This window comes from Ambystoma mexicanum, chromosome 10 (genome assembly GCF_040938575.1).
Source record: "Ambystoma mexicanum isolate Mex_15411 chromosome 10, UKY_AmexF1_1, whole genome shotgun sequence".
NCBI classification, from domain to species: domain Eukaryota; kingdom Metazoa; phylum Chordata; class Amphibia; order Caudata; family Ambystomatidae; genus Ambystoma; species Ambystoma mexicanum.
In genome coordinates this window covers 162698184-162711676 of record NC_090932.1, presented here as the reverse complement: position 1 = coordinate 162711676, position 13493 = coordinate 162698184, and positions in this window count along the sequence as shown.

Here is a 13493-nt window from a genome sequence, read left to right as displayed (position 1 = left end):
TCCCTACGATACTTCCTAATCTTCTCCCTATGTAACGGGAGAGCTGTACACATGTACTCCAATGGAGTCTCCGGCTCCATTTTAGCCGCCCTTATTCTTATGTTATAGAATACCTTACTTACTCAGGTTCCGATCCAACAGTGCCTTGTCCTGTTACCTCATCCTTTTCCCGTTGGCAATACCCTGCCCTTCCACTTCGTCAAACTCCACTCGCACGCACACTTCAATCTTTTCTCATAGCACTACATCCCATACTCCCTTAGACATACATCATCCACACCCTCACTTCACTCCACTTCAATATTTACAACAAAACCAGACAACTCTTCAGTCCACACAGCAACAATAAAACACCAATAAGAAACACCAAAATACTACTTTTTCTTTTTCACGCCCCATTAATATCGGGCGGAGAGATTGCAAGCCGACTCAATAAACGGGGCCTTTACCCTTAATCCTCTTAATGACACAGTGCTGTCTTCTTCCCCCAATCGGGAAGCATCCTGTTATTCCTTCATCCTCTTTATTCCATGTAATAAAAACGCCACTCCACAATCACCCCATTGACAACACACTAACAAACTACTCCACAACCTCCAACACTCCAGAGTTCTTCCATAACGGGGTTCCATCAACGGCATGCACAATCCGAGAGCAGCGACCGGCTACAAAGAACAGACAGGAATTCAGGAACCTCTCCAATTTGTGCACATGGGACTGGTCACTGCAGATGGGCGCAGCCCCTGCGGATGTGCAGCCAGGAACCCTCCGTCCCTGCGGAGAGGCTGGGATCCTGTTGGGGTCACCAATTTGTAAGGCAAACCTCCAGACAACCAACCAGTGAAAAAACAATCCTCTAAAGAAAAAAGCTTGGTGCACCTTTTTGCAAGGAAAACAAATGTATTTTGTATACAAAAAGGAACAAGGTGACAGAGGGTGCTGTAGAACTCAACTGAAACTGAGCTCACTAGGTTAGTTCAACGAATCCAGATCATTATATGGCAAATCATTGTCAGTCGTGATGCAAACAGTATACAGTGTTATCCTACCATCCTCATTGGCTACCACCTATACACAAACTACCAGTCCCCTATAGTCCATCAATTGATTGGCCACATCTTCATCTACCTCTAACCTTTAACACGTGGTCTTCTACTCTGTCACCTTGGTTACCCGGTACCGGATTGGTGGGCTATGTAATTTGTTACCCTCCCCATAGGCCTAGTCACATGCCGCACACCTGGTTGTTAACATGAGCTCGGCGGATACTTGGAAGGTGAAATTGCCCTTCAGAATAAATTATTACTTCTCTTGGTCCCAGACATACAGGCACCCCATCATGCTTCCCCGTCGCAGGACTACATTTGTTGGCATCACCTCTTGCTCCTCATAGTACATATCACAAGATGTTTCACTCCTTGCTCTCCCCTTACCTCCTGGGCCTCTTGGAGACCACACTAATCAGCCACATTCTGAAGGATTAAGGTGTCTTGTTTGTGGGCACCTGGAAGTTCAAAAGGGAAGGTCATTATTCAGGGTGTGGGGGGCACGCTAGTACCCTAAACCAGGCCTTTGGCAGCTCAAAACCTCTGCCCTGGCTCCCATGGGTTTGTCATTCGGAGTAAGTGCAGCCCTGCCCGTCCTCAGCCATTCACATTCCTTTCTGGTTTCGCAGGCCTGCAACACAAGAATATTTTATTTTTATCCATCAGGCCTGAAGGCCTCGAAGTTCGGTTTCCCTGCTGAGGCTTGGGATAGGAAAGGGATTCAGAACTCATTGCCATGTTATACTGATACTTTCACCATGGCCTGCAGCAGACTAGGGATTGCTTTTAATATGGCGGTAATTCAGTACTTCTCGCAACAGCGGCCAGGGCCTACATTTACATTATTATTCACTACAAACTACTGTACCCTAACATCACACATGCTCTATACTGGGGCCTACCTACGTTTTCCCACCCACTACAGAACGCTACATGTGTTACTTCCATTTTCCATTTCACCCACCTGCAGCCGCACATGTTCATTTTTTCGCGCACTAATATATGTTCCTCAACCTAAATAATCTGGGTGGGCATGGGACCTAAATGTGCTTACCAACTATAGATTCACATGCTTTATATCTTCTCCATCATCAGGCTGAGAATCCTCACTTACCTACTTCCTACTGTGACGAGTGCAGGGAATTCGTCCCTTCTCCCCAATAGGGCGCCATCCATTTTGGGACTAAGGAGGTGAGCCCGCTATGCAAAATACCCCTTAGGGGATTAAGCAAGCAGGATCACACTGGAGGCGACTCCCCACTTAGGGGACAAGACTCCCAATTGAACCAATCTATAACACCTTCCCTATCACCAATGTCCCAAATAGCTGTTGCAGACATGGGAAATTATAACAATATGGAGGAAATGGGCCCTTTAAATGTGATTCGTTGTGCTGCCGACTTCTCCTGGAGACTGGAACCACAAGACCAATGGAATCCCCCTTTCTCGTTTCACAGAGAGACCCATCAGGCACAAGACCCTTCCATGGTGCAGACGAGCCGATGTGGAACATGTTGACAGCCGGGAGAGGGCTGGCACTAGAGAGACCACACATAGCTGCTGCTGCAGCGCAGAACCGATGTATCCTGGAGGCAGTACCACGACATACGTGATGGGTTGAGAGAGTTTTAAGCCTGCAAATCTCTGCTGCTCCCAGGAGCATTGGAACCCCCGAGGCCAGAGCTCTCGGGACCAGAGAGACTGAGCTGTGACCAAGATGGCAGACCGGCGTGCCCAAACTGAGATGCCCGGGCGAAGAAAAATGCGGCCAAAGAACCCTGAATCCTAACCATAGTCACTGAGGAAAAGCAGGTACACGGCTCCCAATAAGGAGAGTGAGGAGGGCGGTGGTGCTCCTACTCCATCCAGAGGAAGGGCAGAATGCTACGAAAGTGGATCATCTATCCACAGGGCACAGTGGGGCTATAGAAAAGCAAGGTCTTAGAGGAAAAAACCCCAGAGGGTGAAATCAAATATAACACCCAGAGGAGTGCTATAAAAAAAACCAAGAGAGTGTAGGGGGTGAAACTAAACATAAGAACCCACGAGGGATTATCGAATATCAACAAGGGATGAGAGCACGCAGAGCGGGATGAAAGCAAGAACCCGCAGAAATATACTCAATATCCACAAGAGAAGAGAACACCCAGATGCAGTGAAAGACGAGACCAACAACCCACAAGGGGTTACCGTAATTGCGAAAGAGAGAGAGGCTGGATCTATGATTAAGGTCCAGCAATTCAAATTGCAGAATCAAGAAGAGAACTTCTTGTTTTGAAGAAAGCTTTGTTGGAAGGGGTCAGAAGTACCCTCATGTGGAAAAAGACAATGGACTTGCATTATGAACTGTACAAGTCGGCCTCAGCCTGATGCTCCAACAAGAGACCAATGGATGTTGGGGCTTTAAGAGCAGGCGAAGACCTGAGAGGAACAAGTTACTCTCTTACCTGGTAAAGTTCTTTCGATGGGATGGTCCGACGACGTATTCCATATCTTTGACAGTAATCACCACAGCTGTGCTGCTCCGGAAATTATTTTGGCGTCTGCGTCCTGCGTCGATGACGTCGATGCGCCGACCCCGAGGACCTCCTCCGACGGCCGACGTCACCCGATGTGATAAGTAGGACGCACGACGTCTGTAGCCTCAGTTGTAGTTTTTTCCCCCAGAACGTGTGACACCAGTCTTCTGCCAGTCAGACACACAAGGCCTTGCGGAAACGTAAGCTGCAATCGCATAAGAAATTCTGCAGCGGGCAAGGTAGGGAGGGAGCGATATGGAATATGGAATGTATCCCATAAGAAACTTAAGAACAAGGTTCAAATCCCAACCGGGCACCAGAAAAGGTGACGGAGGGAACACATTAGTGAGCCCTTTCAAAAACTGAGAAATGAAAGGAATCTTAAAATAGGAACATTCTTCAGATGAGCGCTTAAATATGGACAGCGCCGCCAGGTAACCTTTAATGGTACCCACTTGCAAGCCCCTGTGGGCCAAAGAAAGCAAAAAAGACAGAACCATGGGAATGTCACATTCAAAAGGATCCACATTCTTAACTCTGCACCAGTCGCAGAATTTACGCCAACGGCAACGGCACAGAGACTTTGTTGCCAGCAGTCTGGCAGAGAGCAACACCTCCAACACGTCTTCAGGGAGGTCCCAATCCTTATACCTCAACCTTTCAGAAGCCAAGCGTGAAGGTTGAGGGATCTGACCTCTGGATGGAGAACCTGACCCCCCTCCCGTGAGAGCAGATTGTCTTGGTAGGGAAGACGACGAAAAGGTCCGGGTACCACGTCCTCCGGGCCCACGCCAGAGCAATGAGGATCATCCGGGAACCGAATCTCCGTAACCTCCGCAGTACTTGCGGGATGACGGGGACTGGAGGAAACGCGTACAGCAGTGGGAATGACCACTCCACCATGAACGCGTCTCCTAAGGCTCCTTTTGGAGGAAATTCCCATGAGCAGAACCTTTCGCACTTCCGGTTGACACTGGAGGCGAAGAGATCCACTTGAGGGGTCCCCCAAAGGGCGAAGATCTCCAGGAGAATCTCCTGAGCCAGCTCCTACTCATGAGAGATCGTGCTCTGCCTGCTCAGAGCGTCCGCCGTCTCGTTGTTGTCTCCGGCCAGATAAACAGCCGAGATCGAAACTTCCTGCTGGATGGCCCAGAACTCGAGCTGCATTGCCTCCCTGCACAGAGGAAGTGACCCTGCCCCCCCTTTTTGTTGAGGTAGTGCATGGCACCCGTGTTGTCCGTTAGGATCAGGACACTCTTTCCTCGCACAGTCAGCAGAAAAGCCTGCAGGGCTAGCCTGATGGCCCTCAGCTCCAACAGATTGATATGGAGTCTGGACTCCGACGGAGACCAACGACCGCTGACTGTCAACTTGTTGGCATGAGCTCCCCATCCCGTGAGGGATGCGTCCGTCACGATCGTCACCTCCGGCCAGGGAAGCCAAAACAGAGCCCCCTTCATCAGATTGCCTTCGACGGCCCACCACAGAAGGTCCTGGGCGACCGAGGGCGGCACGTGAACAGGGTCCGACATCCTGCCGGAAGATTGCGACCACTGCATCTTGAGTGCCCACTGCAAATATCTCATCCATAGACGAGCCTCTGGCACCAGAAGAATGCAGGATGCCATGAGGCCGAGCAACCTCAAGAACTCTAACGCCGGGAGCGTCTGGACAAGTTGAAACTTTTGTACCATCTGCTGAATGTGAAGAGCCCTCACCAGGGGAGGAAAACACAGCCCCAGGGATGTGTCGAGAACTGCTCCGATGTACTGGAGCCGCTGTGTTGGCGTCAAATGGGACTTCTTTAAATTGAGGGAGAAGCCCAGCTTGTGAAGGGAGTGGCAGGTGACGGACAGATGATCCAGGACTTGCTCGGGAGAGCTCCCCCTGATCAACCAATCATCCAGGGAATCCCCCCTTTCCTGAGATGCGCTGCCACCACCACCATGAGCTTGGTGAAAACCCTTGGGGCGGAGGTCAATCCGAACGGCATGACCCGAAACTGAAAGTGCGAGTCGCCAACCGCGAACCTCAGGTACTTCTTGTGCTTGGGATGGATCGGCACATGGAAGTAAACGTCCTTGAGGTCGAGAGACACCAACCAGTCCTGAAGTTGAAGGGCCTGGAGGACTTGAGAGAGAGTAACCATCTTGAACTTGTCCTTCCTGAGGAGTTTGTTCAAACCGCGCAAGTCCATGATGGGTCTCACCCTGTCTTTCTTCGAAATCAAAAAATAAGGGGAATACCATCCCTTGTTCCTCTCCGCTACAGGCACCAGTTCTATGGCGCCTTTCTCCACCAGGGCTTGAATTTCCTGCGCAAGGAGCGGATGCGGACTCTTCAAAGAGAGGTTCCCAGGTGGACTGTCGTGAGGCCTCTGCCGAAAGGGAAGACAGTAGCCGTGGGTTATGATCTCCAGAACCCACGCATCTGAAGTAATGGCACGCCACTCTCCAAGATGCTGCGCCAGCCTTCCCCCAACCGGCGAACCATGGGGCATGGCCTCATGACTGAGTGGTAGCGGCTGCTGCGTTGCCTGAGGGCAAAGAGGCAACTGCCGGAGCGGCCTTGGCACCTCGAGTACCCTGTTTTCCACCTCTAGTACTCCTACGGTGGCCTCTTTGACTGACAGCTCCTCTCGCTTTACTGAAGGACGAGTAATAACGAAAGGAACCTCCCCTCCATTGCTGTCCCCTAGGACGAAAAGGCGGAGGTTGTCGAACTGCAGCGCCCAACGACTTTGCTGCAGCTTTGGAGGTCTGCAACCTCTCAAGGCTCTCGTCAGCCTTGCTGCCAAAAAGATGTTCACCGTCAAAGGGCATGTTGAGGAGCCGGGACTGCACATCAGGAGAGAACCCCGACTTCCGCAACCACGCAAACCTGCGTATTACGGTGCTCGCCGCCATGGACCGGCTGACACAATCTGCCATGTCCAAACCCGACTGAACGGCCTCACACATGGCATCCTTGCCATCCTGAACCATAGCAAGGAAACCATCCCATTCGTCCCCTTCGGGAATATGTTCAGGCGCTAATGCAACACAGTGCCACAGAGTGTCTGTGAAACGAGACAAGGCACATATGGAGTTGGCCTCCTGAAGAGCCATACCCCCTGAAGAAAACACTTTCTTCGCCCATCTATCAAAACGTTTGTCGTCCCTATCCAGAGGGATGGTAGGATACGACGCCTGCTTTGCTGGGGCCGTAGCCGCCTGCACCACCAAACTCTCCGGAGTGGGGTGCCTGGACAAGTAGCAAGGGTCGCTACTGGCTGGATGGTATTTTCGCGACAAAGACTTGCCCACTGCCGGGAGACTCTCCGGAGAAGTCCAAGCCGCCGCCGCCCTTCTCTGCAGAGCCATATGAAACGGCAGTACCGGGTCAGTGGGGGGACCAAGATCGAGGATGTCCGTGAGATCATCCTGAACAAACTCCCCTGGGGGAGCCAACCATCCCAAGTACTCGGTGACCCGAGACATAAGGCGCCGGTACGAAGAATTGGCATGAGTGCCAGGCTCAAGCCTACAAAACTCCACCTCCAGAGAGGTGTCCAGTCCACTGGCATCATGCAGTGACTGCCTCAGGTCATCAAATTGGCTATGGCCCGAGAGAAGCTCATCTGGCACCGTAACCGGAACCAAGCCCTCATCAGAGCCCTCATCACCCTCTGAAATGTACTCCAGGCGGTGAGAGGAAGACACCTGGGGACCAAAGCTATGCCCGACCTTAGCCAGAGCCTTTCTAGGGGCTTCCCCCGTGCCACGGGGCCCCTCCGACACCACCACCTCGAAAGGCGTCGAGGGCGCCGAACGAATCGGCGTCGGCTTCGAGAGAATCGTCATCGAGAGAATCGACGTCGACGTCAGCCGCAGTGCCGCCAGCATCGACGGCGTCGACACAGGCCTCGAAGCCAGAGCTCCGAGCGTGTCCTTCGACGACCTAGGGCCCGACAGCGTCGACAACTCCCTCGGAGGCAGAGCCTCGAGAGAGACCGTCGATGACCTCGGCGGCACAGGTGTCACGTCTTCCTCGAAGACTGCACAGGATCACGGGGTCTCGAGCGCATCGAGGACCGGGACCTGGAACGGGCATGGCGAGAACGGTTACCCTTGTCCGAGCGGGACCTCTCCCGCGAACCGTGCCGACCACCCGAGCCCAAAGGCGTGCGAGCGGTGTCTCCCGACCGATCACGACCGACCCCACTCGGAGGCGCGGACGGACCGGTGCCCTGCAATTCGAGAATCGCCAACATCTTCTTCCCGAAGGAAGCCCATTCCTCCGGTGTCGTTTGCATGATGGGATAAGCGACCCGCCGACGGGCGGAGTCCTCGGAAGGGGACAGGGAAGGCGACCGATGCCGGCGCTTCCGGGAATGCCTCGAAGAGGCAGAGGAGTGGCGAGACCGACTCCTGGAAGCAGACCCACTAGACCTCTGACGATGACGCAGAGAGTCGCCTCTCGAATCATCCGTCGAAAACCCTGCAGACCTCGACTTCCGGGGCTTAGACACCCTACCTACCGACAACTTCTTCTTGCGCTCCCGCAAGGGCTTAGCCGTGAGCGACTGGCAGTCGACACAGTCGTCCGTATCGTGGTCCTCCCCGAGGCACCATAGGCAGGCGTAGTGCGAGTCCGTTAACGACATCTAGGACCCACAGTCCCCGCATTTCTTGAAGCCCGGACGCGGGGTTGAAGACGAGGTAGATATCGTTACGAACAGGCTTTTTCACAAAACCGAACAGGTTCAAAGAACCGAGAAGATCACAACAGAAAATCCAAAGAGTCGAGGCGCACTGAGATTCACGAAGCGAACACGTTCGCGGAAAAAAAAACGGAACTGAGGCTACGGGCGTTGTGCGTCCTACTTATCACATCGGGTGATGTCGGCCGTCGGAGGAGGTCCTCGGGGACGGTGCATCGACGTCATCGACGCAGGACGCAGACGCCGACAAATTTTCCAAAGCAGCACAGCTGTGGTGATTACTGTCAAAGATATGGAATACGTCGGAGGACCCAATCCCCTCGAAAGAGACATACTGGGGAGGAGGGGTCAGGTCCCAGCCAGCACAAGCCAAGAAGGGGGAGTAGGGACACTTCCCCAGGCCAAGTTTTGTTTTCCTTTATTAATGGTAGGGTCAGTTAGCGCGATAGCATAGGTTTGTCATGGCAAATCAACCACAGACTCTTCAGGTAAATTGGTGTGCGTCTTTAATGGCAGTCAGCAAAGCAGCTTACATATAATCCATAAAACAGGAAACAAAACCAACGATCGAAACTGCACACGGCGCAGCAACCTCCCTTATATAGTAATAAGAAGTGTTTCTTCTATGGAAGGGGGTAGTCCATCGTACAGTGGCAAACTGCAATGTTTCTGTGGTTTCAGAGTGAGCAACTTGATTCTCATAATACAACCTACAAGCATTGGTAAGGTTCTCACACCTTTGGCAAGTAAACTTTGCAAGAAGCAGCAGATATTTTCAGAAACATTTCTAGCGATTCAGCGGTTTTCACTATGACTATAGTTCTCACACGGCTCAGGCAGTGCCTGTCCGCCTAATGTTGCTAATTTTTTTTTAATGGTTATCTTATGTACTGCACGTCTCCCTTTCCCCCCTCCCCTGCACTTGCGCAATCTCAATGTCACCTGGCCGATTGAGATTGCTGTCTGTCTTTCCTCTGTTCCCCCTCCCTTTACTCGTCGCGCCTTGAAACACTTGTGTATAGGTGCGTTATAAATGCCACATCATATCAATTCTACCTGCTGAAGACACCTAGTCTGTCGAGGCAGCGGTCACAAACCTGCTTGTTAGAATTACCTCAGAAGTGGGTATGGTAGAAGCGAGCCACATCTAGCAGGCCACCTAGAATACATTTTAGTTAAGACATGCACACAACGCGGGACAAAGCAGTTTGAGGTAATAGTGCACACATTAACATGGCAGCCTCATATGGCTGCACTAACATGAGACCGAGAAGTACACAGATGGCCCGATTTAAATGTTGCCACCACAACCCCTCCTTTAGGACCTTCACTCCAGTCTCATCCACTTACAACTTCAGAGGAGCAAAAAGTACAGAATGGCATATCATGACTGTGTGCTGCTTCAGTGGCGTTCAAATACAGTATTTGTATCAATCTAGAGGACCTTTTACATTGGAGTTTGAATCCAGGTTCATACCCATCTGCATAACAACATGAAGAAATACAGGCTCAAGAGAGGAACAAGCATCATGAGTGTGATTTGGATGACAGAAGTAGCCAAGAAACCTAGACACTGGGCAACGCAGTACCAAACAAATCATTCAGGACCCATGTCTTCATGAAGGGCAGTTACTCTTTGGTGGATGCGGGCAACGATATCAGTGATGTTACCATCAGTGATTCCAGTGTAAGTACAAGATTCACTCTTCACGAGAGCACACATGCCTCTTTGGGATGCTAGGATGGTGTCCAGTGGCATTCGGTTCTGTAGTACCATAGAGTGGATTGCCACTTGCTCGCGGTACAGGATTGACAGGGAAGTTGTGGCATTTGCAACATCCTCTAGGAGTCTGGATAGTTAGAACAATCGATCAAGTTCAATTTGATTGTAATGTTTCCTATTTTTATTTATTTGATAACACTTTCGGCTGACTTTTAGCCTTTCATGACATAAAATACAAAAATACAGTATTCAAATTAAACATACCAAAATAAATAAATACCTTAAATACAAAAAATAGTTCAAATACTATAAGAAAAATGTGTGATATAGCAATTTTATTATCCATATCGTAGTAGGCCCCTTCTATCTCCCCAGTATGTATTATTCACACCGCCCCAACACCGCTGACATGACTCAATGTCACAACACGCATCATGACCATCTGCAATGCCGTTTATGGAATAGGACATTTTGCCAACTCGTTTTTGCCAAATAGTTGCTGACGATGTAACCGCCTGACTGGATTATTTTTTTTTTTAACTATTATTTTTAACAATAACCAACAACAATAACAAACAAGCAACCAAAACATAACAGTCACTCTGGCACTTCTGCGTAGATTCTGCTCTATATTTTAATCATGGAGCGATATTGCGGCCATGCTGCCCTGGTCTGCCGCCATCTGTTTGGTCAGCCTCAGGTCCGTTTCTCTTGCACATCCGCTCATTTAGGGGGTACGACATACAACTGTCCATTTTGTAGTTATTGTTCCTCCACTCTCCTGGGGTCATCTGTACCGCTTTCTGCCCCTTGTCCAAATAGGTCTTGCATCAGGGAGTTCCATGCAGTATCTTTTGCCCACTTTCCCCTTCTTCCCTCTGCACCACTCTGGTCCATACTACTGTTTCCACCAGTGCCCACTTCTGGAGATCAGACCACCATGAATCTATAGTTGGGACCACACTGGAGTTCCATGCCATTGCTATCTGACGTTTGGTCAATATGCACACCAAATCCTTAATTTTGGCCAGGTGCGTCCTTTGTCTGCCTACTCTGGGAAAAAGGCCCAGTAAGTACGGCTCGGGATTCCATACTTGCATTTGGATTCCACCCCCCGCCGCTTTCTCCTTGATTCCCTCCCAGAAAATCTTTATCAGCAGACAAGTCCAAAACATATGCAACAGGTCTGCTTCTTTGTCAGAGCAGCGGGGGCATATACAAGGTTCTCCCATTCTCATCATGGTCATCCTTCTGGGCGTAAGGTATTCCCTGTGCGTAAGGTATAACTGCGCTTGTCTGAACCTTGGGTTCCTGGACACTTTTTTTGGATATCTCAGCACTCTAGCATTTTCTTGTTTGCTAAAGGGCCTCTGGAGCTCCCCTTCCCAGCGTTCTCTCATTTGTAGCGCTTGCGGGTTGCTGGATTATAACAACTGTTCATATAGTTTAGAGGCTGTGTGTCCCCCTTCCGAGATGTCGTACCACGCATCCAACCCCCCCATCTCATCTTTATTGTCGTTATTATATCATGCTCGTATGTAGAATAAACTGGCCTCATTGTATGTCTTTGTCCTCTATGATGTCCTGGAATTCCACCCATTGGCCCTCCTTCCTCAGATCTATATATTGCGAGAGTTCCTGTGTCCGGGCTTGCAAATGCCGCTAAGGGGATCTGTATCGAGCAGGGATCTTTCATCCCCTGGAGTTTCCAGACCCTGCTCCACAGGGTTATTGCGAGTCCGACCATGTTTGTTAGGGTCTTGATCAGGGATTTATCGATCCATGGTCGTTCCCTCAAATAGTATAGTTTCAGCGCTGTGTCTATTGTTGTCTGTTCCCCCAGCCATTTAACCACAAATTGCAATTGCCCCGCCAGGTAATACTTTTCAAAGTCTGGCAATCTGATGCCTCCTGCTTCATAGTCCCTTAGCAGCGTCGTCATGGCGATCCTGCACCTCCCCCACAGGAACATTTGTGCTAGTGTGTTCAGTTTTGAGAAAAAGGTCCTGGGTATGTCATATGCGATGTTCATGAAGTAATATAACATACGTAGCAGTACCACCATCTTCAAAGACCCTCCCCATCATTCTCAGCGGAAGTGTCCCCCAGGAGTCCATAGCCTTTTGTGTTCTATCAAGGGCTGCGTGCGTGTTGATTTTGTGTGCGTCTGCGGTGTAATGGTGTATTTCTATCCCCAAATATCGGAAGGACTGCGGTGCCCACATAAGGCCCAGATCTGAAAGTTGATTCGAGGGGACCCGGCTTTGGTCTGCCAGGGGGAATAGTGAGGACTTTTCTTTATGGATAGCTATCCCCGAAAGTCTAGTGTACGCATCAATCGCTTCTCGCGGGTTCCCCACAAAGAGGAGCGTGTCGTCCGCATACAGCAAAATTTGATGCACCATTCGGTCTATGTCTATCTCTGTGTCCCCATACTCAGCTCTAAATAAACCGCCAACGGTTCCAGGGCCAATATATACAAAATCGGTGAGAGCGGGCAACCCTGCTTGATTCCTCTGTATATCCTCCAGACCTCAGATGTGTCGTCCAGTTTTCACTCTAGCTCTAGGATCCTTATACAGCAGCCTAATCCACCAAAGGAACCCTTCTCCTATTCCAAAGTAGGCGAGGACAGTCAACAGCCACCCCCAATTCACGGAGTCGAAGGCCTAAACAGCGTTAATGACGCTATGGCGCATTCACCCCGTCTGAGATTTGTCCAGTCTACCACGTGGTGGAGTCTTCGGCGATTCCACGTATTTCTCCCCGGGATGTAAACCATCTGATCTGAGTGGATCAGTGTCAGTATCACCCGCTTTAGGCGGTTAGCAAGCACTGCCGAAAGGATTTTGGCATCCTGATTAATGAGGGAAATCGGCCTATATGAGGCACACTGCGGCAGTGATTTCCTGTGTTTTAGGATCATTATAATCATTGATTCCGACATGCTGCCCGACAGCTGTTCCTTCTCATACACCTCTTGATACTTTTTAAGCAATCCCAATGCTATAGTGCCCTTATACAGCTTGTAGAATTCACCCGGGAGCCCATACGGTCCTGGGGATTTGCCTGAAGGGAGTTCGGTAATTACTGTCTCTATTTCTTCCACTGTCAGGGGATCGTCTAGTAATTGGGCTTGTTCTTCTGCTAGTTTTGGCAATCTTATCTCTGCCAGGGCATCTGCAATATCCCCTGGCTCCACCTGAGTTAGGGGCATACAATTGCTCTTAAAACAGGGAAAATAGTGTGTTAATGCCCACCTGACTTCTGACCTCTATCTCAGCTTCATCATTTATTAAATTAATTGGGTCTCTTTTACATTCCTGCTTGGTGAGCCAGACCAGAAGCATGCCGGGATTGTCCTCCTCTGCATGCAACCGTTGTATATATTTCCCACAGTCCAGTCTTCCCAGTTTCTCGCAGAGTTCTACGCATCTCAGTCTCAGCGCCATTACTACTCTAAGTTCCTCCCCCGGGATCCTCGCCCGGCGGTACCCCCCCAC